The sequence below is a fragment of the Erythrolamprus reginae genome, chromosome 2 (assembly GCF_031021105.1).
Source record: "Erythrolamprus reginae isolate rEryReg1 chromosome 2, rEryReg1.hap1, whole genome shotgun sequence".
NCBI lineage: Eukaryota > Metazoa > Chordata > Lepidosauria > Squamata > Dipsadidae > Erythrolamprus > Erythrolamprus reginae.
In genome coordinates, this window is record NC_091951.1 from 59,483,078 (window position 1) to 59,508,327 (window position 25,250).

Here is a 25,250-nt window from a genome sequence, read left to right on the forward strand (position 1 = left end):
AGACAGCAAAAAAGTAACAAGCAGCAGAGAGAAAGTAGAGCTGCTTAACTCATTATTTGCATCAATATTCACACAAAAAGAAACTATAGACCAACCTACCAAAAGCCTGTTTAAAGACAGACTAGAATTAAAGTTCAAATAAGCAAGAAAATGATAAGATTATGATGAATATAAATCACTGTGACCTGATGGATTATATCTCAGAGTTCTGAAGGAGCTGGCAGATCCATGTTCTGTATCTTTAAAAAAACCTTGGAGAACTGGGAAACTAGCAGAGGATTGAAAAAGAACAGATATTTATTTATTTATTTATTCATTCATTCATTCATTCATTCATTCATTCATTCATTCATTCATTCATTCATTCATTCAATTTTTATGCCGCCCTTCTCCTTAGACTCAGGGCAGCTTACAACATGTTAGCAATAGCACTTTTTAACAGAGTTATGCTATTGCCCCCACAATCCGGGTCCTCATTTTACCCGCCTCGGAAGGATGGAAGGCTGAGTCAACCTTGAGCCGGTGATGAGATTTGAACTGCTGACCTTCAGATCTATAGTCAGCTTCAATGGCTTCAGCACTCTACCTGCTGCGCCACCCTGGCTCATATGGTTCCCATCTTCAAAAAAAGGGTGGGTGGGTAGAAACAGACCCAGGAAACTACAGACCAATCAGCCTAACATGTTCACAGATTAAAAAAACAGATCTGTGGACATCTAAAACAAATAAAATTATAACTAATAGCTAGCATGGGTTTGTTAAAAAGAGATCATGCCAAACCGAACTTATTTCATATTTTGACAAAGTGACTAATTAGTAGATTAACAAAATGCTGTCGATATAGTATACCTATACTTCAGCAAGCAGACCACAACCTATGCACTAGCTAGAAAAATGTGGGATAAACAGCATCACAACCAGATGGATTTTTAACTTTCTGACAAAATGTACTCAACAAGTAGTCTTTAATTGTGTTACATCTACATGAAGTGAAGTAAGCAATAGGGTATCATAAGGTTCTGTCCTAGGCCCATAGTCTTCAATATCTTCATAAATGACTTAGATGAGGGAATAGAAAGGGACATCAAATTTGCAAATGATACTAAGCCAGCCCCCCGAGAAGACAAACTCAGAATCCAAAAAGATCCTGACAGACTTGAAAAATGGTCCTTAACCAACAAAATGAAATTTAATGTGGAGCAGGGTTTTATACCTGGGTAGAAAAAACAGAGGTACAAATACAGATTAGAATTAGATGAAGCCTGACTCAAAAACAAAATCACTTAAACATGAGTCAACAATGTGCAGCAGCAGTCAAAAAGACCTGAGTCCTGTAGGAGTCCTATATATATAAAAGGAAGGAAGGAAAGAAGGAAGGAAGGAAGGAAGGACAAACAAATGAACGAATAAATACTAGTACAATTGGTTGTATAAACAGAGGAATCTTTTGTAAGACAGTTTTGGTCACCACATTACAAAAAAAACGTGTTGAGACTTTGGAAATAGAGCAAAGAACAGCAACGAAGTTGATTAAAGGCCTGGAGACTAAAACATATGAAGAATGGTTCAGGTTTGGGTTTGGCTAGTCCTTCTTTTCTAGAGAAAAGAAGGACTAGGGAGAACACGATAGCAGTATTCCAGTATTTGAGAGGTTGCCGCAAAGAGGAGAGGATCAATTTATTTTCCAAAGCACCAGAAGGCAAGACAGGAGATAATGGATGGAAACTAGTCAAGGAAGGAAGCATCCTAGAATTAAGGAGGAATTTCCTAAAAGTGAGGATAATTAACCAGTGAAACAGCTTGCCTTCAGATGTTGTGGTGCTTCATCACTGGAGGTTTTTAAAAACAGATTTGTCTGAAACAGTATAGAAACTCCATCTTGAGCAGGGACTAGATATACTATATATTATTATATATATTGTTCATCCTAGCACAAGGCCAAAAGCACCAGCCTGAAGATGACGAGTGGGACCTACATACATAATATTCAATATCAGCAAAAATATGTTCACACACACACACACAGAGAGAGAGAGAGAGAGAGAGAGAGAGAGAGAGAGAGAGAGAGAGAGTATTGTGCTTTAATGTAAGCATAGAAAGGAATATAAAGCATATGAATGCCAATAAAACAAAATCACATATAAAAAATGAAGCAACAAACAAACTAACAAACAAAAAAGATAAACCAAATACTGCAAAAATTCAAAAATAACCGCATCAATACAATTTGTATTCTGGTCACACATAATCATATTACCCAGCTTTTCCTTTTACCACAATAAACAGCCAGTTCAAAGGCTGAGATTGACATATTTCATCAAAGGTCTTGAATCTGGAACACAAATATTCTTTCTAGAAACACGATAATCATTTTGGCATCAATCCAAACATAGCAAATTCAGAATTCTTCATAAACAACTTCCCTTTTTTGTAATATTATTTATCAACATTTTGATATCATTATAACTGATTTATTTATTTCTCACAATGGTAAGAATATTCAGTTAATAAAAAGTGATTAACAGATATGATCATGGCAACTGTATTCATATATCTTCAGACCGATAGATTTTTGAAAAAATTAATTTGCTTTGAGGATTTAAAAAAATGTTTTAAAACCTGATAGAATTGATTTTGTAGCATAGAAAAATCTATTTGTCTCCTATATTTCTTGTACATTACCCATATTTATATTGTCTGATGTCTTTGAATCAGTATTCACTCTTGGAAATTACTGGCTATTTTATTTTTTATATATTTTTATTGGTTTTGCACATTTGAAAATAACATAAAACAAACATAAAACAGTGCACAGTGCATGTGCCCATCACCTGACTGACAATACCCACCACCACCACCATCACCAATTGCGGGGGGTTCAAATATTTACTAGTTTAAGTTCTTTTATTTCCTTAGCTCTAATTTGCATTTGTTTAGTTTAGTAAGTAAATAAGTAAACTGGCTATTTTATTAACAATGTTTTTCAGAAGGGGTTTGCCATTGCTTACTTCCTAGGGCTGAGCGAGTGACTGGCCAAAGTCACCAACTGGCTTCCTGCCAAAGGTGAGACTAAAAATCATGGAATTTCTAGCCTGATGCTTCAACCACTATACCAAATTGGGTTTTGTCTTTATATTGGTAACATTTACTTTTGGTTGTAAAACTCAAGTAGTTTCTATAAGTAAACATTTTTCGGCAGATTTACAATCCTAGGTTTTCTGAAGCAGGCAATGCATTTGATGGAAAGAAAAAACCTAGCAACTCATTCAGCATTTTCTTTCTTTCTTTCTTTTTTTGGTAAATTAGATGTTTTTGTAATTTTCAGCTTTCAGTTTGAAAAGTTTCTGTAAGAATTAAATTATTAAGGGCAACAGTGCTTTTTAACCCAGTATTTCCCCCCTTTTCAGTGTGTGTGATAGAAACATAGAAGATTGATGGCAGAAAAAGACCTCATGGTCCATCTAGTCTGTCCTTATACTATTTCTTATATTTTATCTTAGGATGGATATATGTTTATCCCAGCCATGTTTAAATTCAGTTACTTTGGATTTACCAATCACGTCTGCTGGAAGTTTGTTCCAAGCATCTACTATTCTTTCAGTAAAATAATATTTTCTCACGTTACTTCTAATCTTTCCCCAACTAACTTCAGAGTGTGCCCCTTTGTTCTTCTGTTCACTTTCCTATTAAAAACACTTCCCTCCTGAACCTTATTTAACCCTTTGACATATTTAAATGTTTCGATCATGTCCCCCACTTTCCCTTCTGTCCTCCAGACTAGATAGATTGAGTTCATTAACTCTTTCCTGATAAGTTTTATGCTTAAGACCTTCCACCATTTTTGTAGCCCGTCTTTGGACCCGTTCAATTTTATCGATATATTTTCGTACATAAGGTCTCCTGATGGTAGTGGTGTTCCCTTCAAGTCAGTTTTGATTCCTGGCAGCTAGACTAGTCTGCAGTTTTCTTAATGTGATTTCAGACGTGGTTTGCCATTGCCTGCTTCCTAAGGCTGTGAGATAGCAACTGGACCAAGGTCATGCAAGGCCAGGCTAAAACTCACGGTCTCCCAGTTTCTAGCCTGATGTCTTAACTATTAAGTCTGCGACTTACAACCCCACCAGAAATGCAAAGTCCGCGACTTATGACCTGCCAGGAAAGCTGATGCTCAAGCATGATTGGCTAAGCACAAGAGGCCTTTCAAGTGGGAAGTTGAAGCATTCTGATTGGTTGGCTATCTGACAGCCATGCTATAAAAGGAACTTTCAGAAGTCTGTTTGCTATTCTATTTAAGCTGAGCTGGAGTGGTGCTGAAAATGCCAGAATAAAAGTTCCCTGTTTAGAAAGTCAAGCCTCTGCTAAATTCTGTCAGTGCAAAGACTCAACTATGTAACGCTGGCAACGAAGGTGGGATAACAGAATTCTTCTTAGGTGCTGCTAGATGATACTCTTTCATAAATGGGACACATAAAATGCACCTCTTGCCAGACCTAATGGGGCAAGTAGATGTTTACCAGATAAATGTCAATTTTTTTTATTCCGTATGTTTTGAGTTTACTACAGAACAGCCATGGGCACTTTATAGCCCCTTGGCCATATCCAGCCCTTTGGCTGTCCCAGTCCGTCCCACAGGGATTGCTTTTATTTTGAAGTCGATTGCTATATTTTTCCAGTTTACAGATATTCATGCATGCATGTTTTTACACTTTCACAGCCCTCCACAGCACTACCAGTTTCTCATGTGGCCTTTGGGGAAAATTAATTATCCATTCTTGTCACTGAAAGTAAAAAATATTTCCATTTTCAGTGCCAAGTGTTTTAATGTTTTAAGCCTTTTCATTGTTTTATTTATTTATTTATTTATTTATCTATCTATCTATCTATCATCCATCCATCCATCCATCCATCCATCTATCTATTTATTTATCTATTTACTTACTTACTTACTTACTTACTTACTTACTTACTTACTTACTTACCGTATTTTTCGCTCCATAAGACGCAGTTTTTTTCCTCCCAAAGTAGGAAGAAAAATCAGCCCCGTCTTATGGAGCAAAGATGCAGGCAGGGAGGGGGGGGAGGCTGCGAACTCGGAAGCGCCATCCCGCCGGCTGGCTGGCTAGCTGCTGTCTGGCCCCCTCCCTCCCGGAGGAGGGCCTCCCTCCGCACCACCAGTGGTGCTCCCCCCGCCAGCCAGCCAGCCAAGCCCCGCGCCCGCCAGAACCGGCTCCTCGCTCTCCCCCCGCCGCCCGCCGCATTTGCAGGAGGTGGGGAGGGTCGGGCGGCCCGCCAAGGCCAGGAGGGACGCCGCTGCCCCCCCTTCCCTCTCTCCGCCCACCGCTGCGCCTCCTTGACGCCGAGAGGAAATGCCGGCAAAGGCTTTTCTCAGCGGAGGTCTTCAATGTCGGGGACGCACAGGCGGTTGCGCGCGCTCCCTACCTCCCTGCTAGCCCACTCGGAATATTCAAAATAAGAAAAGCCTTTGCCGGCAAAGGTTTTTCTTATTTTGAATATTCCGAGTGGGCTAGCAGGGAGATAGGGAGCGCGCACAACCGCCCGAGCGCCCCCGACATTGAATATCACCTTCGCCGGCCCCGTCACCGCTGAGAAGAATGGAGAGAGAATGAGAGTGAGTGAGAGCAACAGACAGCAAGATAGAGAGAAAGTGAGAAAGAGAGAGTGAGAGAAAGGGGGGGAGAGAAAGAGATAGCAAGAGAGAGAGAACAAGAGAAAGAAAGAGCATGAGAAAGAGTGAGAGAGAGAGAAAGCAAAAGAGACAGAAAGAAAACAAGAGAGAGAAAGTGAGAAGAAGAGAGAGAAAGAGGGGGGGGAGAGAGAGAAAGAGAGAGGGGGGAGAGAGAGAAAGAGAGAGGGAAAGGGGGAGAGAGGGGGAGAGAAAGAGGGAGGGAGAGAGAGGAGAGAAAGGAAGAGGAGAGAGAGAAAGGAAGAGAAAGAAAGAAAGAAAGAGGGATAGAAAGAGAGAGAGAGTGAGAGATGCTCAGTGAGCCTTTCTTTGAAGTTGCCTTTTTTTTTTTTCTTTCTTTCTTTCTTTCTTTCTTTTTCTCTCTTGCTCTCTTGCTCTCTTGCTCTTTCATTCTTTTTTCTTTCTCTTGCTTTCTTTCTTTCTCTTGCTTTCTCTCCTTCCTTCCCTCCTTCCATTTCTTTCATTCCCCCTCTCTATTTTTATTTCTCTTTCATTTTCTTTCTTTCTTTCTTTCTTTCTGTCTTGCTCTTTTTCTTTCTCTCTTTTACCTTCCCTTCCTCTATTTCTTCTTTTCTTTCTCCTTCCTACCTTCTTCCCTCCCTCCCTCCCTTCAGTCCTTCCTCTCTTACTCTCCCCTTTCATAAGTTTCCTTGCTTCCTTCCTCTGTTCCTGTCCCTTCCCCCTTTCTTTCTTTCCTTCCTTCCTTCCTTTCCTCCCTCCATTTCTTGCTTTCCTTTTCCTTCCTCCCTTCTTTCCTCCCTCACTCCCTTCTTTCACTCCTTCCTCTCTTCCTCTCCCCTTTTTGGCTCAAAATATTTTTTTTCTATTTTCTTCCTCTAAAATCTAGGTGCGTCTTATCAGCAGGTGCGTCTTATAGAGCGAAAAATACGGTACTTACTTACTTGCTTGCTTGCTTGCTTACTTACTTACTTACTTATTTATTTGATTTGTATGCTGCCCCTCTACATAGACTCGAGGCAGCTAACAACATTAATAAGACAATATAAACAAATCTAATATTTAAGTTAATTTTAAAAACCCTAATTTAAGAGACCAATCATACATACAGACATACCATGCATAAATTTTATAAGCCAAGGGGGAAGGAAATATCTCAGTTCCCCCATGCCTGATGACAGAAATGGGTTTTATATGTTATTGATAGCAAAGGAAGCATCTCAGAGTTGCTTCACAGTAAGACAGGAGGCATATACATTTAATTAATAGAATAAATAAATATCCATGAGTTTGGATTCAGTTCTTACTGCAGAGGTGGGTTCCTACCGGTTCTTACCAGTTTTTTAGAACCATTAGTAAACCAGTGATGACGTCACAGAGTCGGTTCTGTCGGTGCTGGTCCATGGGCACCGCCATCTTGTTTTTGGCTTCTGCGCAGAAGCTTGGTTTTTGGCACTGTGCATGTGTGTATCCCTGTGCGGCAAACAATGCATGCTTCCCCACAAAGTGTGGGAGGAAGCAAACCAGTGGTGAGGTAAGTTAGAACCCATCCCTGTCTTACTCGTCAGATAGGTTTGTGATCTAAATAATCACCTGGAAGATTAATAAAAAATATTTAAAAATATTTATTTGTTGTTTTAAATAATTTTTTATTATTTTTAAAAACAAAACACTACACACATACATAAAAATACAGTGATACCTCATCTTACAAACGTCTCGTCATACAAACTTTTCGAGATACAAACCTGGGGTTTAAGATTTTTTTGCCTCTTCTTACAAACTATTTTCACCTTACAAACCCACCGCTGCCACTGGGATGCTCCGCGTTCGGACTTCCATTGCCAGCGAAGCACCCATTTTTGCACTGCTGGGATTCCCCTGAGGCTCCCCTCCATGGGAAACCCCACCTCTGGACTTCCATGTTTTTGTGATGCTGCAGGGGAATCCCAGCAGGGGAGTCCCAGCAGCGCAAAAACGGGAGCTTCGCTGGCAACGGAAGTCCAGAGGTGGGGTTTCCCAGCGAAGGAAGCCTCAGTGAAATCGCAGCATCGCAAAAACACAGAGGTGGGGTTTCCCAAGGAGGGGAGCCTCAGGGCAATCCCAGCAGTGCAAAAATGGGCGCTTCGGCTGGCAAAAGGGGTGAATTTTGGGCTTGCACGCATTAATCGCTTTTCCATTGATTTCTGTGGGAAACATTGTTTCGTCTTACAAACTTTTCACCTTAAGAACCTTGTCCCGGAACCAATTAAGTTTGTAAGACAAGGTATCACTGTACAGAACAAAACACATAACAAAAAAAGGAGCTACAATCGCTCCGCTCAGAATAGAAATCTCCATGGTAAGAAAAGGAAAACTTTTGTTGATTAGATCAATTCAGAGGGGGGGAAATATATCTACTTCATATCTCTATTTATATACATTTCAGAATAATAAATTTGTATAGCCTTAAATTCATTGAGAGTTTCATTTATTCAACCAAATATAGATCCTATCCCAGATTTTATAGAATTCCAACTCTTCTTGATTCTTCTTCTTGGGATGAACATTTTCCTCCTACCAGGTTTGAAATGATATTTGGAAAGCAAGTGTGATCATCTGTAGCTTTGATTTGTTTTAACAAGGAAAGGGAAAGATTCGGAGCACGTAAGAAGTAGAGAAAATAGGAAATATCTGATCCCAAAATTTGGAACTAACTGCCCAAAATATAGACCAGAAGTGTGTCCTTATAAATTCTAATATACTGCTCCTTTATTGTTAAAATTGTCCCCATTTTTTCCCCTTTGCTTCTTCACATTGGAGGGTGAGAGAGTGGGAAACACGCAGTTCTCTGTTGATGTAAATTGCAGATCTGTGTTTGGCCGGAAAACCCTATAAAACCCTAAAGCTGTATTTAGCTTTGTTTGGAGCCCAGTAGAGTAGTAAAGTAGAAAGCTTTAGCTTTTGAACAGTAGCCCTTCTGTTATCAATTTCTGGGCCATGGTTTGCCAAAGAATACAGTGACATCAGCAAAGCGGGGTTTATGGGCCTTATACAATCTAAACTACAAAACAGAGACAGGGTTTGCCTTTCTACTTGCCTTGGAGCAAACTTATTGATGTTTACCAACATTCCTCATTTTTTGAATTCTCAAGCCTAAAGGCCAAGAATTTCAAAGCCAAGGTCACTTTGCTGCAGTTAAAAAAAAATTCCTTGAAATGAAGAGTCAAAATACAAAGTTGAAAAGAGATAACTTGTTTCAAAGCATAGATGACTTTCACAAGGAAAACACATGTAGGGAAAACAATAATATTAGGTTTTTTAAAGAATAAAGTCTTATACTTGTTCAGAATTTAAAATACTTTTAAAAAATAGCAAAATCGGGCTGTGCCACTTGGACAAAACCGGAAACTATCATATATAAAAGGGGGGGGGGGCACAAGTGAAGGACATTTCATTTCCACATATTCAGTGATGGGCTCCAATGAGTACGGTCAGGTATGCAGAATCGATAGAAAAAAATTGAATTTCCCCCTTTTTTTTCCCCTTTTGGGCTCTGGGTATGTTTTTCCTATTGTAGTAAATGAGGTTGAATGTGTACAATTTTAGAAGAGCTGTGCATGCATGTGTGTGTGTACACACACATACAGTTTATATAGTAGATAATGTATATATTTGTGTGCCTTTGTGTAATATGTTTGTACACATATGGCATATATGCGTACGATTAGTATATTAGTATATTTTGGATGTTCAGTAATAGTAAATATCTTGTATCTCTTTGAGGCAAGGAGAGGCCAGGTACTCAAACCCTTGACATGAGTGATGTCAAGTTGGCCACCTTTAAGCCAGTCACATGACCTTTAAGCCACCCCGGTCATATGATCATCAAGCCACTCCCACCTGGTCACATGGCTGGCAAGCCACACCCACAAAGTAAGCCACGCCCACAGTGTGGCAGTAAATTTTTTTGTAGCCCTTCACTGCACATACTGTACAGTAGGAGCTCTGCAAACTGAATAAATGATGAAGAGAAGGCAATTTGAGGAGTAAAATGAAAATACGCCATTCTTTACATATTTATTGGTCTTGAATCCAGTTTGTTCTGTTGATTTAACAAATGGTCTGAGAAGGTATTTCCAATCATGTGTTCCTCAAAAGGATTGGTTCTGTTATTAGGGAGGTGAGTGCCAAAAGCAATAGAAGCAGGAACAGTTGGAGCACAATAATGTTGGAAGACTTCATGATGCATAGGTTGCGCTCGACTTACAACAGTTTATTTAGTGGCCACTGAAAGTTACAATGGCACTGAAAGAAGTGACTGATGACCGTTTTTCACACTGACGACTGTTGTGGCATCCCGATGGTCACATGATCAAAATTCAGATACTTGGCAACTGGTTCATACTTATGACCATTGCTGTGTCCCCAAATCATATTATCATCTTTTGCGACCTTCTGACAAGCAAAGTCGATGGGGAAGCCGGATTCACTTAACAACTGTAGCGAGAAAGGTTGTAAAGTGGGGCAAAATTGACTTAACAAAGGTTTCACTTAGCAATAGAAATTTTGGGCTCAACTGTGGTTGTAAGTCAAGGACTGCCTGTATCTCAAGCTATTATGAAATTAGGGGTCATTGGTGCTCTCTGAGCTTGCTTGTTTTCTTGCAGACATTTCATTACCCAAACTAGATAACGTCATCAGTGCTAGTAAGGAGTGCAGTTTTCTGTCAGTTTATATTCTAGTAGCTTTCCAGTCAGTGGTAGTAGGGATAGGTTTAGATATTCTATGGGCTGTTTGTTGCTGGCTCCGTTGGCAGTTTCTTGATATGATGATGATGATGATGATGATGATGATGATACTACTACTACTACTACTACTACTAATAATAATAATAATAATAATAACAACAACAACAACAACAACAACAATGGAAGGGACTTTGGAGGTCTTCTAGTCCAACCCCCTGCTTAGGCAGGAAACCCTATACTACTTCAGACTGATGGTTATCCAACATCTGCTTAAAAACTTCCAGTGTTGGGACATTCACAACTTCTGGAGGCAAGCTGTTCCACTGATCAAACGAAGGAAATTTATCCTTAGTTCTAAGTTACTTCTCTCCTTGTTTAATTTCCACCCATTGCTTCTTGTTCTACCTTCTGGTCCTTTGGAGAATAGGTTGACTCCTTCTGCTGTGGTATTTGGGTATTGTTTACCTGATTGTTGGTCTGATATTAACCTTGGAGATAATCTGTGCTGATTTTTGGCAGAGAGGTCCTTGAGTCTTTCTTGGGGTTGGTTGATTGTCTTGTTTGCATAATCTATAGATGTTGTGAATGTCTACTGTTGACTAATTTGTCAGAGTGCTAGGCTTCTAGAAATTCCATGGTATTGTTGGTAATATGAGCTAATATTCTCCTTTATTAATATTATGAAACTGTGTAACAAAATTATGAGCCACTCTTACTGGTGCATGCTGACATTACCCATTTATCAGGTGGAAATCTCAATTTTCGGTAGCCCCACTGGCACTTGCACAAAATCTGCCCAACAACTTTAATATCAATTCCGAATAGGAAGAGAGGAAGACATATAGAGAGCTGTTGTTAATGGTGAGTATTCTGAGCAGAGACAGGTTACAAGCGGGGTGCCCCAAGAGTCTGTTCTGGGTCCTGTTCTTTTTAATATGTTTGTGAGTGACATAGGGGAAGGTTTGGTAGGGAAGGTTTGCATATTTGCCGATGAGTGTGCAATAGGGTTGATATTCCTGGAGGCGTCTGTAATATGGTAAATGATTTAGCATTACTAGATAAATGGTCAAAGCAATGGAAACTGCAGTTTAATGTTTCCAAATGTAACATAATGCACTTGGGGAAAAGGAATCCTCAATCTGAGTATTGTATTGGCAGTTCTGTGTTAGCAAAAACTTCAGAAGAGAAGGATTTAGGGATAGTGATTTCTGACAGTCTCAAAATGGGAGAGCAGTGTGGTTGGGTGGTAGGAAAAGCAAGTAGGATGCTTGGCTGCATAGCTAGAGGTATAACAAGCAGGAAGAGGGAGATTGTGATCCCCCTATATAGAGCGCTGCTGAGACCATATTTGGAATACTGTGTTCAGTTCTGGAGACCTCACCTACAAAAAGATATTGACAAAATTGAACGGGTCCAAAGACAGGCTACAAGAATGGTGGAAGGTCTTAAGCATAAAACGTATCAGGAAAGACTTCATGAACTCAATCTGTATAGTCTGGAGGACAGAAGGAAAAGGGGGGACATGATTGAAACATTTAAATATGTTAAAGGGTTAAATAAGGTTCAGGAGGGAAGTGTTTTTAATAGGAAAGTGAACACAAGAACAAGGGGACACAATCTGAAGTTAGTTGGGGGAAAGATCAAAAGCAACATGAGAAAATATTATTTTACTGAAAGAGTAGTAGATCCTTGGAACAAACTTCCAGCAGACGTGGTTGGTAAATCCACAGTAACTGAATTTAAACATGCCTGGGATAAACATATATCCATCCTAAGATAAAATACAGGAAATGGTATAAGGGCAGACTAGATGGACCATGAGGTCTTTTTCTGCCGTCAGTCTTCTATGTTTCTATGCAGAGAGTGGTACATTGTTATTCTGTGTCACAAGCAGAAAAATTCCTTGCAAAGAGGCTGCTTCTTATTTCTTAAAGAAGATTCTGTACCATCTTGTACCAAAAGAAATTCACCAGATTTCCCCCACCCCTTAAATAAAACTGTATATGGCTGAAACTATGTAGAATTCCCTCTACCTCTCTCTTCCTACCTCATTCCACACTTAAACAGTTCCTGCATTTCATTTTCTTCTGTTGTACTAGCTTCAATTTGAATTAATTAATCCTATTTGAAGCTAACACTATTTTTAATGAGAGAGTGCCCATTCATGCATGCAGTAATAATTCCTCAAATTAGAGATTCTGGTATGTTAATATTAAATGCCTGACTTAAAATTAAACAATGGAAGTACTTTGGATTTCATTTCATTTAAAGGAATATCCCCACCTGTCTTATTTTTTGATTCACAACTAAGAAGGTATCTAACATGCGATATATTTTAAAAGGGCACAAGTAGATAAGGGGTGAGTTTTTTCTTCTGTGTAGGAGATTCTTTTCAGTTAATTCCACTGAATGCCATTTTCTTATACTACTAGACAATCAAACTAAGGCGTCAAAATCTATGTATTAATTAGACTTTCTTCAAGCATTTCTCACTCCCAAGCTAATTTGCAAAGGAACATTATATTAAGATTGTAAGGCATTAAAGCAATAAAATAGCATATAAAATTAAGCAACATTAAAATTATAGTTCCCTGTATAGATATTGTGCCTTAAAATGATTTTAAGGAAGGGAAAAAGGAGTCTTCTAAAAGATAAGTTTAGTCTATATGCAATTTCATTCCAAACCACAATATTTCTGTATCAAAGCCTTTTACACTGATGTGAAGATTTAAGAAGGGTACATGTGCCTTTCTTGTGTAACCCTTCAAATGCATTAGACTAGTTTGCATAATTTCTACACAAGAAAGCCAATGTTGATGAATAATTATGAGAGCCAAAATCCAAAACATGTCTGAAAAGCAGCTTGCACAGGTCTAGTATCTAGTGTTTGAATCTTACTTATATCTTTTAGGTTTTGTATATTTTTTATATTTTTAAGATTGTTAAGTCATCCAGAATTATGTTGTGATGAGATACACAAAGAATCAAATAAAAAATAGTATAAGAAATATATCAGCCTGTCCTTCCACATATATCCACATTGTCTTTCAATTTCATCCATCAGTAGTGTCCAACATAGCCAATGGGAAGGAATTGTGAAGTTATCCAAAAGACCAGAAAGGACCAGTTGCTTTTCCACTCCCAGATTAAGCAGTCTATTTCTTAGTTGAAATTAATTAAAAAGGAAGAATAGTTTTCTTCCCAATGTAGTTATACTATCAACATTTTTCCCAATCTTCTTTGAGTAGGACTTCAGTTTATGCAAATATGATTCTATGAAGGTATATCTTTTCTAGAAAAGAAGAGGAGGTAATTACTAAACATATTTCATTTAAAATCTTGATTTGTAGAATTGGCTGCCTGGGTGTATATAGAAATAATTCTGAGGAATATGAAAATTGCCCTTCATGCTTCAGAAACTATTGTGCTTTAATGAGTATGAAAATATAATTACTTCATTTCTTTGTGTGCAAGAGATCATCTATAAGAGCTCTTTCAACTTCATGTGGGATTCTGAGGAAGTAGCAATGGGAGAAAAACAACCTAGGCAGATTGTTTATCCATTTGATTAGACTTTATATAGTGCTCACTATTGAGAACTGAATAGATACTAATGGTTTTTCAAGTTTTGCTAAATTGAATAGAAGAAGATGCTAGTTCACCTCACAATTTGTTCACCACTACTTCTGCCATCCATTTAGGCAAAAGTTTTCCTTCTAACTTCTTGGATACCCATAGTGAGATCAAGAAAAATTTGTTTAATTGGGATTAGTCTTCACAATGCTATCATATAATCAAAAATGGCTTTACATTATTGTTCTATCAGAAGATTCTTGCTTTTTTTGCTTTGATTCTGTTATATCTTTATTAAAATGTACTGTTGTTTTCAACTTTATATGGTTCTGAGGTCTTGGTGAGTAGAGAGATATTACAAATATTCTATTATAGTTTTGGTGTTGTTTGATCCCTGATTAGCTGAATTCATCTTTATTTATTAATTTTTTAATTTGAATTTGTATGCCGCCCAACTCCCGAGGGTCTCTGGGCGGTTTACAGCCCCCCCAAAATAAAACATACAATGTGACATTAAAACCCCTTAAAAAACAATCTAAAACAATTTAAAACCAAATCTTAGGTAGAAGAGCAGAGATCAGAGTGTACTGTAGAAAGTTAGCACCCATCCCTCTCCCAAAAGAATGACATATTTTGAGAAATATTTAAAAAATGGCAGAATATTATATTTCCTGGAATAAGAAATTGAGAAACATGTTTTTAGAGGGAGAAAGTAGCCACACCTTTCTTTATAGCCCTTAGCAGATTTTAGCACTTTAGAGATAAAAAGCTTATTGAAAGATGCCAAGTATCTAGGTAGGTATATTCATGGGTAAAAATTCCCTGCAGCAAGGTCTGAACAAAGGTATGATTAACCCTCAGTGGGAATTACCCAAAACCCCTTCATTGCATTGGCAGGTCAAACTTCAACCAAACTTAGCTCACACAAAAATGACCTCCATGGGAGTCTAACAACAGACAATAGAAAACATATTGCAGGAGAGGCGGAGTAACAACACGGACACAAGAGCTGGATTTAAAACTGGGTCATTTTTATTAAAATTAATTTGCATAATTTATTTAATTAAATTAGCATAATTAACATAATTAACTATGACCCTAACAAGGACCCACAGGGTCAAACAATTGCTTCCGGGGCGGAAAATGACGTAGAATAAACTTCCGGGGCAACTTATGGGCGTAGCTCCATGCTAATCCAGGTGAGGGACCCCTCCCTCACCTGAGACCATGCCATGCACATGCATGTGGGAGGTCCTGCCGGTTAACCCCTAAAAGGGGAATTAAATGGGCGGGACCCAAAGACTGGTTCCCCCCAACTGCTCAGGTCGTCAAAACCACAAGCCTTTGGAGAGAACCTGTCAATCATCCCCACAGATGCCCAACGGAGAACACGCAGTTGATAAACCACCACCCAGTTTTCCGCCCCTAACCTGCCTACCCAAATGACCAAAGGTAAGCCAATTAACCTAAACGGGTGCAAGCACCCCCTAACCGCTTTATCCATCTTCACAGTGTGAAATAGGTGAAAAAACGGTCATGGCTAAGGGGCCAGACCGCTAAAAATTCCTATTTGGCCCCTTAGGGCAACCCATAATAGCACACTGTAAGATAGGGAGGGCGGGTGGGTGTCTGCTTTAACTGACAAGTCCGGGCGAAAAGGGAGAGCCTCGGGCCTGCACACCCTTTTATAGGGCTGGCAGGCCCCGCCCGGACACGTCATCGATCAGGCCACTCTGGCCTGATCATTGGCCGAGATCTCGTGAAATCTCACGAGATCTCGGCCCGAAAACCAAGATGGCGGCTACGCCATGTGGCCGTTGTCTCCCCCGAGCCTCCAGCAAAAGGCGCCGGTGGGTAAGTACCACCGGCGCTATTCTTGCACAGGAACAATAAGCTCAAGCACAAAGCCTAAGCGAAGGTATAAAGCTCCCTCACTCTCAATTCCATGTGATTGGCCCAGAACTACGCATATGGTTCTGCTCCATCATTAAACCATCATTCCAATTAGCCACCAGCCTCCATTTTGTATCCAGTTTCTTTCTCCCAACTTGGAACTGAAGCAGATGGATGTTCCTTCCATCAGTACTATTCTTAGTAGCCCCTTCCAAGGGATGAATTTGTTCCCTATCTTTTCGGAGAAGCATTAATAATAACACATTCATTAAAAGGAATATAATATCTTCTGTGATCAACGGACACTTAAAAAAACAGAGAAAACATAAGTCCTTTCCTGAACTTCAGCCATTAGTTCATGGGATTTCCACTGAATAAGAAGACTCTGCGTAACACTGACATTTTAAAAGAATGTTATAAAAGAATGTTTTTTTTTCTTTAAAAAAAATTACAAAGATGGTATACAAGTGTCAAGAGCAGTAAAACACTAGCTACATTGTAAAGTATAAAAACTGTGATGTGCATGTATAACAACATTTGGATCAGGATGTATTTTCTAAAAACAGACTGAATCATTTTTTTCAAACATTTGGCTTTCTAAAATTGTATTCAGACTTAAAGCTGAATGTGTGTGCATTCCCCCTTTGAAACAATGTTGACTCTTGGCAACTGCCTGAACTAATCTCTACTGTTTTTTGGCGGTATTTTTTAAAAATGGTTTGCCCTTTCTTTCTTCCTAGGGCTGGGCCAAGTCATCCAGCTGGCTTCATGTGTCAGGTGGGACTAGAATTCATAGTCTCCCAGTTTCCAACCCGTTCTCTTAACCGAGCAGTGTCAAACTCAGTTTCAGGGCTATGGTTGACCTAAGGGGAGGGCCCCCCGACTGGGTAAACTGGGTGGGTGTGGCCAGCTTGACACCACTCCCCAAACTGCTGGCATGTTTCCTCTTCACACTAGGTAAATGGACCGGAGCCACAACTGACCCAGTGTTTGCTTTTCGCATTGAGTAGACTGGGGCGAAGCCATTCTGGCCCAATGTTTCCTCTTCATATGGGGTAGATTCATCCGAAGTCATACTGGCCCAATGTTTCCCCTTTGCATTGAGTAGACTGGTCCAAAGTGACATGGGTCTGCCCCTTACATTTTCCAAAATGGCCCTGCTGGCCGGATGCGGCTTTGTGCTTGACACCCCTCTTTTAATTAAGCTGGCTTTCTTGTTCTTCTTAGTGACATGAAGAAAATATTGCCTTTCAATGAAAAAGGTAGTTTCTCCCCTGTACAAGTAATCCTCAACATACAACTGTTCATTTAGTGACTGTTTAAAGTTATGTCACTGTAAATGTGGCTTATGACCATTTTTCACTTATGATCATTGCAGTATTCCCGTGCTCACATGATCAAAATTTGCATGCTGTGCAACTGGCTCATATTTTACAATGGTTGGAGTGCCCCGGCATCGTGTGACTCCTGTTTGCAACTTTCTGTCAAAGAAAATTCAATGGGGAAGCTAGATTCTCTTAACAGTCCTATTTTAACTTAAACACTGCAGTGATTCATTTAACAACTGTGGCAAATGAAAGTCATAAAATGGGCCAAAATTCACTTAAGAATTGTCTCCCTTAGCAACAAAAATTTTGGGCTTAATGGTGACCATAAATCGAGGATAAGCTGTAGGTGTGCATGATATGAGGACAAAATTATACAGTGCTTACTTGAAGCTTACGTCATAGAAATCTCCATCTTCATTCCCATCTTCACCTCTGTCTCGAACCTATCGCTGGCACAGTATATGTCTGAATCAGATACTGGGTTATAGTGCAAAATGAATTCACAAGAAGAAAACATCTTGCGAATTTGAGAGGTTTGATTGAACTTGTGAGATGTTTTGTTTCAGAATGGGCTGCCTTGGACACAATGCCAAAGAATATGGCATTGGTGTCAGGTAGGACACACGTCCTACTCTCTGTGGCAATAAAAAGCACTTTTCCCGGGTTCACACACACCCTCTGGCATCGCTCTGCACTCCCCCAGGCCTCCCCCTCCACTATTTATTTATTTATTTTATTTATTTATTTTGTCCAATAGGCAATGAAGGTTATAGAGGATATACTCACAGGAAAATATATCAGAAAAAGAAGAGAAGAGAAGATATAGGAATAAAATATATCAATGAATGAATAGAGAAAGGCTATATGAATAGAAGAAAAGATATAGGAGATATAGGAGAGACAATAGGACAGGGGACTAAAGGCACACTAGTGCACTTATCCACGCCCCTTACTGACCTCTTAGAAATCTGGAGAGATCAACCATGGATAGTCTAAGGGTAAAATGTTAGGGGTTAGGGGATGACACTACGGAGTCCAGTAATGAGTTCCACGCTTCGACAACTCGATTACTAAAGTCATATTTTTTACAGTCAAGTTTGGAGAGGTTAATATTAAGTTTGAATCTGTTGTGTGCTCTTGTGTTGTTGTGGTTGAAGCTGAAGTAGTCGCTGATAGGCAGGACGTTGCAGCATATAATCTTGTGGGCAATACTTAGATCATGTTTAAGGCGTCGTAGTTCTAAGCTTTCAAGACCCAGGATTGAAAGTCTAGTTTTGTAGGGTATTCTGTTTTGAGTGGAGGAGTGAAAGGCTCTTCTGGTGAAGTATGTTTGGACATTTTTGAGGATGTTAATGTCTGAGATGCGGTATGGGTTCCAAACAGATGAGCTGTATTTGAGGATGGGTCTGGCGAAAGTTTTGTAAGCTCTGGTAAGTAGTATGAGATTGCCAGAGCAGAAGCTACGTAGGATCAGGTTAACAACTCTTGAAGCCTTCTTGATGATGTTCTTGCAGTGGGCTTTGGCACTTAGGTCTTTTGTTATTAGTATTCTGAGGTCTTTAACTGAGTGGGGGTTATGTGTGATAATTTGTGTATTCAGTTTGTATTTGGAGTTCTGATGTGTAGGACAGAGCATTTGCTGGTTGAGATTTGGAGTTGCCATGTGTTAGACCAGTCAGAGACAGAGTCTAGGTCTTTTTGGAAAGGTGGTAGAGATGTCCATGTGCTGTTGTGGGATGGTGGTCTGGTAGATGTCAGTTTGATGGTAGGTTGGAAGATGAAGGTGAAGTACCCCTTAGTCATAGAATATAATTTTCATCAAATCACAGCAGTGCAAGGAATTCTGATAAAGTCCTAAAGTACTCTGGGTATATAAGTATAATTGATCCCCTTTCGTCTATCACAGTGATGGCGAACCTATGGCATGGATGCCAAAGGTGGCACGCGGAGCCATATCTGCTGGCATGCGAGCCGTTGCCCTAGCTCAGTTCTAACGTGCATGTATGTGCCAGACAGTACGGCAGGGCATTTTTGGCTTCCAGAGAGCCTCTGGAGGGGATGGGGGAGGGCGCTTTTACCCTCCCCTGGCTCCAGGGAAGCCTTTAGAGCCTGGGGAAGGCAAAACATGAGCTTATTGGGTGCACCAGAAGTTGGGAAACAGGCTTTTTCTGGCCTTCAGAGGGTCTCTGGGGCAAGAGAATCTGTTTTTACCCTCCCCAGGCATTGTATTATGTGTGTGGGCACTTGCGCATGCGTAATAGCACACACCCACACTCTTGGCAATTGAGGGGGAAAAGGTTCGCCATCACCTATATTTGGTGCTTGATCATCTTCTTCAGTGATGCATCAGAAGCTATTTTATTATAGTTTGGTAAAGTTCAATATGCACATAAATAACAGCATAGCCCATTTAAGCCGCGAAATAAAACTAAGCTATTAAGTCTTGTTTTAGAAAAGGTAATGAGCAATAAAATGTTAATAAAATTATAAATAATCTTTGAAAAATTATTTCTGATGATAAAAAGTTGTAGACAATGAACAATTGACTTTGGTTGGCTTTTTTTAAATCATAAACTGTGACGCTTAGTAACTATATAAGAGATTTAAGTGGCACAAAATATTTTGAATTAACAGAATCTCTCATTCTTTGCCAAATTATCCCTTAACATTGCTGCAAAAGCATGTAGCATGAAAAAAAATTGTCATACTTGTCAAACAAGTGTTCTTTTGTGTTGTGGCAAGAGCTGGCAAATAAAAATAAAATCTGTTTTTAATAATATAACAGCATATTTTAATGTTGAAATCTGTGACAACAATTTCGGTTTTGAACATCTACCTGTTCCAAGTCAGTATCCCAAAGTTACATCTGTTGTTAAGTGATGCTTCAAACTGTAATAGCCTTTTTATTGTCAGTTTTGTATGGCCAAACCTTAGCACATATTTAATAAAGAAGCTCCAAACAAACTGAGCTTTATCTAAGCAACCAATTACAATTTTATTTACAAACAATATTGTAGATAACCGGGATTTAACCTCTCTGCCAGTAGAAGAAAGTGCATCTTGGAAGCATAGTTTTCAGAGCAGAGGTCAAATGATTTGTATTCTTTTTACAACCATTTTAAGAGGATTGGGTAACTTGCTGTTAAATAATTGGGTGTTTTCAAAAGGACAAAAAGATTAAATCAAGTAAACCCAAAAGCTTAAGAAAAAAAACATGGCTGATTTTAAATGAATGTTTTCAGTGAGCTAGAAGCCTGTTTCTCGGACTAAAGGAGTCTTTTCTATTTTCTGGGGGGGAATACAAGTAATGAGTGGCGTTAGCTCTAGTGCTTTGCTTAGAATTATATCCAACTGTCCAAAAAAGGGGAAAAAGTTAAAGTTTGGAAAATCCTATAGGAGATGTTTGGACTCAACGGTGGTTATCGTCTAGTAAATTGCTATTAACAATTTGTCTCCCATGGCAAACATTTTGTAAACTGACAAGATCCCATGGTAGACATTTTAGTAAAACACATACAAGTCAACATAGAATTTCCCAGCAAAATGAAAATCTTTCTTGGACCCAGTTAATTGCTTTCTTCTTCAGGACTGGGATGATAGTGTCTGTTTTCAAGCCTGATGAAACATTGACCATTTGCAGGGAAATGTTAAAGATCCTTGTAGGACCCTAATAATTGGTTGGCACATGTTGTTACTACTATCCCCAGAACTCCATCTGGACCTGCAGCTTTGCTGGGATTCACAGCCTTCAATACAACTCTCACTTAGTGTTCTTATAGGGTGAGTGGCTGGGAATAAGAAGGCTGGCAGGTAGAGACTTTGGGGTCTGGTCTTTTCATCTCATAGCAGGCAAAGAAGGTGTTCAACTCCTCTACCAACGAGGCATCAGCATTGGCTGTATTCCTAGTGTTGCCCGTATAATTAGTTTTGTGCTGCAGTCCCTGCCACACTTGCTTCGGGTTGTTGTCTTCTAGATGGTTCTTCACTTTATGTTTGTATTGTTGTTTTGACATCTTAATGCCTCTTCTAAGGTTTGCCCTGGCCTCTCTATATCTATCACTGTCCCCTACCTTAAAGGGAGAATCCCAGGCTCTCAAAAGCATCTGTATGTCGGCAGTCATTCAGGGTTTACAAATCCCCTAGACTCTGATGCACTTGTCCACTGTTACACTGTAGGTTGGTACAATTTGTATTCTGGCATCGTTGATTGTTAAAATCTTTTTTTTTTAACTTTCAATTTTTGATCCCATGACATTTTAAAACAAAAGTTTCATTGAAATGAGAGTAAAGGCTAAAAAAAAGTGTTTGATTTTATGATGATAAATCTCAGTCCCTAAGGCAACATTATAGAAACAAAAGTTCGTTTTTCTAAACTTCCTCCGCTTTGAACAGTAACTTTCTTACTTGAAGTATGGTATGTTTCTTTGTCTACTGCTGTTTAGCTGAATGACACGAAGAGACTTGGCTGGGATTTAAAAGTGACATTTTTCTTTATAAGATTTTCTTAGCTTAATGCAATTAAAGTTGGTGTTCGTTGTTTAAAATGGGGTCCTTTATGATTTTATACTAAGTACAAGCAGAATGTCACATGCTAATTGAAAGTTATAAGGTTATTTTTAAATAGGGTTGGGTTTCAAGGACCAGAAAAGAATTTAAAATTATTAATAATGGTAGTAAATTAATTTGCTCTGAATAAAATAAAATTATCCTTTCTGAACATGGGAACAATATGAGTTGACTTTTTCTAGTACAATGTATTTTGTACTAATACTGAAATATTTTTCAGAGCGTGGCAATATAAATAGATGAATTGAGTTATTAGTATACTAACTTTTCAAGTATGCCGTTATTTGAAATTCGGGTGCATTTCTGCTTACAAATTTCAAAAGAAATTGAAACCAGCAAATTACAATATATGATGTGTATTTCTTCATCAGGAGGTCTACGCCAGTGAACAAATATATATTTGTTTGTAATTTTAAAAGAAAATAGCCATATTAAAAATAGAAACAAAAAAAAGTTGGATTTTTATGTCTTATTTATGCATTTCTTTGCTTGGCAGCCAATTATATATTCAAGTCTTGAGTTTCCTTAGATTGCAGGTAGTCCTCGACTTTCTATCACAATTGATCCTAAAATTTCTGTTGCTAAACAAAATAGTTGTTAGTGAGTTTGGTCCCATTTTAAGATTATTCTTGCCACAGCTGTTCAGCTGAAGTAGTTAAAATAATAACATGATTCATAAGTGAATCTGGCTTCCCCGTTGACTTTGCTGGTCAGAAGGTCACAAAAGGGGATCACATGACCCCGAGGACAGCAATCTGAGTCCTCATTTTACTGACCTCAAAGAATGGAAGGCTGAGTCCACTTTAAGCTGGTGAGACTCGAACTGCCAAACTGCTGGCAGTCAGCAGAAGTAGCCTGAGCCACCATGGCTAATTAATAATGCCTATATAAAAACTTACCAGTAGAATTGCTGCTGCTAGCACCATTAGTAGTAAATTTTAATAGAAGCTGTTATATGCTGTGAAGATCTAACTCCCTGGTTTGATGGAAATGATGGAAAGGAGGAAAAGAGGAGGACGTATAGCGAGGTAGAAGAGCGCAGTTATAGTGGTACTGGGTGAACTGTTAGAAGACCTGAAGGACAAGGTTTGAGGCATATCATTTTTTGTTGGCTTCCGTCAACCTGATATCCTTTAGACATATCAAAAACAACAAAGTTTATGTGCCCTATGGGAAGCACTGTCAAGTTTCCCATAATCACAGTCATCTTATACTGACTAGTATGGTGTGACTGCTTTTAATTTATGTCCTTCTATGAAAGTGGTTCCCAATCCTACCATGATGCTGTAGCAGTTATTTTGGGACTAGAAATTTATAGACTTTGGTGTAAATTGAAATTAGATTGGATATACGCAAAGAATCCTTAAGCATCCTTAAGCCTTAAGCCTTTAGCAAGAGCATTTAGACTTATATATCACTTCACAGTGATTTACAACCCTCTCTAAGCGGTTTATAAAGAGTAAGCATATTGCCACCAACAATCTGGGTCCTCATTTTACCGACCTTGGAAGGATGGAAGGCTGAGTCAACCTTAAGCCTACTAAGATTCGATCTGCCAAACTGCTTACAGCAGGTGATCAGCAGAAGTAGCTTGCAGTACTGCACTCTAACTGCTGCGCCACCGAGGCCTTTGCACAGCAACAGCATGCCCCCTAGTACGTTTGCTGTTGCCATCAGCAAAGACTGCTGGGAGAAAATGGTGGGGGCAGATCTTGCAGGGTGGGGACCATCCCTCAAGCCTGGCCTTCCTCCTCCCTTGTTGGTGAGGCCAAGAGAAAGAAGAGGGAAGCGTGTGGAAGCGTGACTCTGTAAACTGCTTAGAGAGGGCTGTAAAAGCACTGTGAAGCGGTATATAAGTCTAAGTGCTATTGCTACTTGGTGGTTTGGAAGCTGGCTGAGAAGATTGCAAATGGCGATCATATAATCTTGGGATGCTGCAACTGTCATAAACATATGCCAGTTGCCAGGTTCTGAATTTGAATCCCATAATGTTGGGGATGCTGTGACAGTCATAAATATGACGACTGGTTGAAAGTAGCTTTTTTTCCCTGTGCCATTGTAGCTTTGAAATATTGTGAAGTCAAATACTACCTGTACATTGTATTGGGCAAACAATTCACAGAATTCACTAACTATGTTAACATAGAATTAAATAGCCAGTGGTTCCATGCACCCGAGGAGCCCAGTCTGTGGCTCAGAGTATCAGAATGTCGCATTAAGCTGTAACATGGTTTATGTGTTAGATCATATTTTATACTACTAAGTTTTGTTAACTCAAACAGAGATGTTAGTGTGTCGTGTGAAACAACCATTCAACTGTATGGAACATACCCGAGGCAAATAATGTCCTACAATGATGATGTCAGTCTTGATTTTAAAATACAGTAGTGCATGGTAAGAAGCATAGCACAGCCATGTTTTGAAGACAGAAAGTCATTGTGAGAACATGGAGGCTATGATAACAGCCAGCATCCTCTCATCAAGAGATTGAAATATTTTCCCAACAGTAGAGAATAAGGCAAACAAATTGACCCAGTAGTTTTTCTGCAATGTCATCTTAACTGTGGGCCTAAAACAAGTAATCATACTGCTAAAGAAAAATGTCATTGTTAGCTAGTATGACTGGAACGAAAGCTGAATAGTTATTTGGCTTGAAGCAAATAATCAATCTGACTTTGATAACCCATCACTTTAAAAGGGCCTTTTATGTTTCTGGAAAAATGGTGACGTCAAAGCTGTGGAAAAAAAATAGTACCAAAATTTCCAAGCTAAATTTATGTAGCTTCTCAAACACGCAAACACATTTGCGCACAAATACAAAAAGGTTCCCTGTGCAAACTGGGTTTTTTTTTACATGCATGACAAATTAGTTTAGGATTATTATAAGTCTGAGATATGATGTCCAAGTTACTTGTGCCATATTTGGAGAACATGTTTATGCTTCATCCATCGTTGTGCCTTTGAACTGGTAGAACAGAAAATAAAATGAAAATTGTCCAACTAGTTGCTAGACATTCCTAGGACTATATAAATGCCATGCTGGAAATGCTTGAGTATAATCATTATCAGGTAAGTTATTTTTCTTTCTTTCTTTCTTTCTTTCTTTCTTTCTTTCTTTCTTTCTTTCTTTCTTTCTTTCTGTCTGTCTGTCTGTCTTTCTTTCTTTCTTTTCTTTCTGTTTCTTCCTTTCTGTTAATTTCTTTATCTCTCAGTCTCCTCCCTCCCTTCTTTTTTCCTTCCTTCTCCTGCCTTCTCTCTCCATTCCTTCATTCCTTTCTTTTTTTCCTTATGTGCTTCAATCAGTTTCCCTCTTACAGATACCTAAATCTATTTATTTCAGCGGGTCTAAAGGTATATGCTTGTGTGCATTTTCGCATATCTATGATACAATGGAATTTAAAGACTATTACAAGGGATATTTTCTTAATGAATATAATGAACATATTCACAGTATGAATATTTGTAGAGAAATGGAAAACACTGTTTTTAATGTAGCAT

General features: G+C 39.0%; 1 protein-coding gene and 1 long non-coding RNA gene across 15 annotated transcripts in view; one reads left to right on the forward strand and one right to left on the reverse strand.

Moving 5' to 3' along the window:
- MITF (melanocyte inducing transcription factor) overlaps positions 1 to 25,250 on the forward strand; it is a 217,959-nt gene that overhangs the window by 166,802 nt on the left and 25,907 nt on the right. The gene's annotated exons all lie outside the window — the stretch shown is intronic.
- The window catches only part of LOC139160403 (uncharacterized), a 47,204-nt gene that overhangs the window by 9,755 nt on the left and 12,199 nt on the right, over positions 1 to 25,250 (reverse strand). The gene's annotated exons all lie outside the window — the stretch shown is intronic.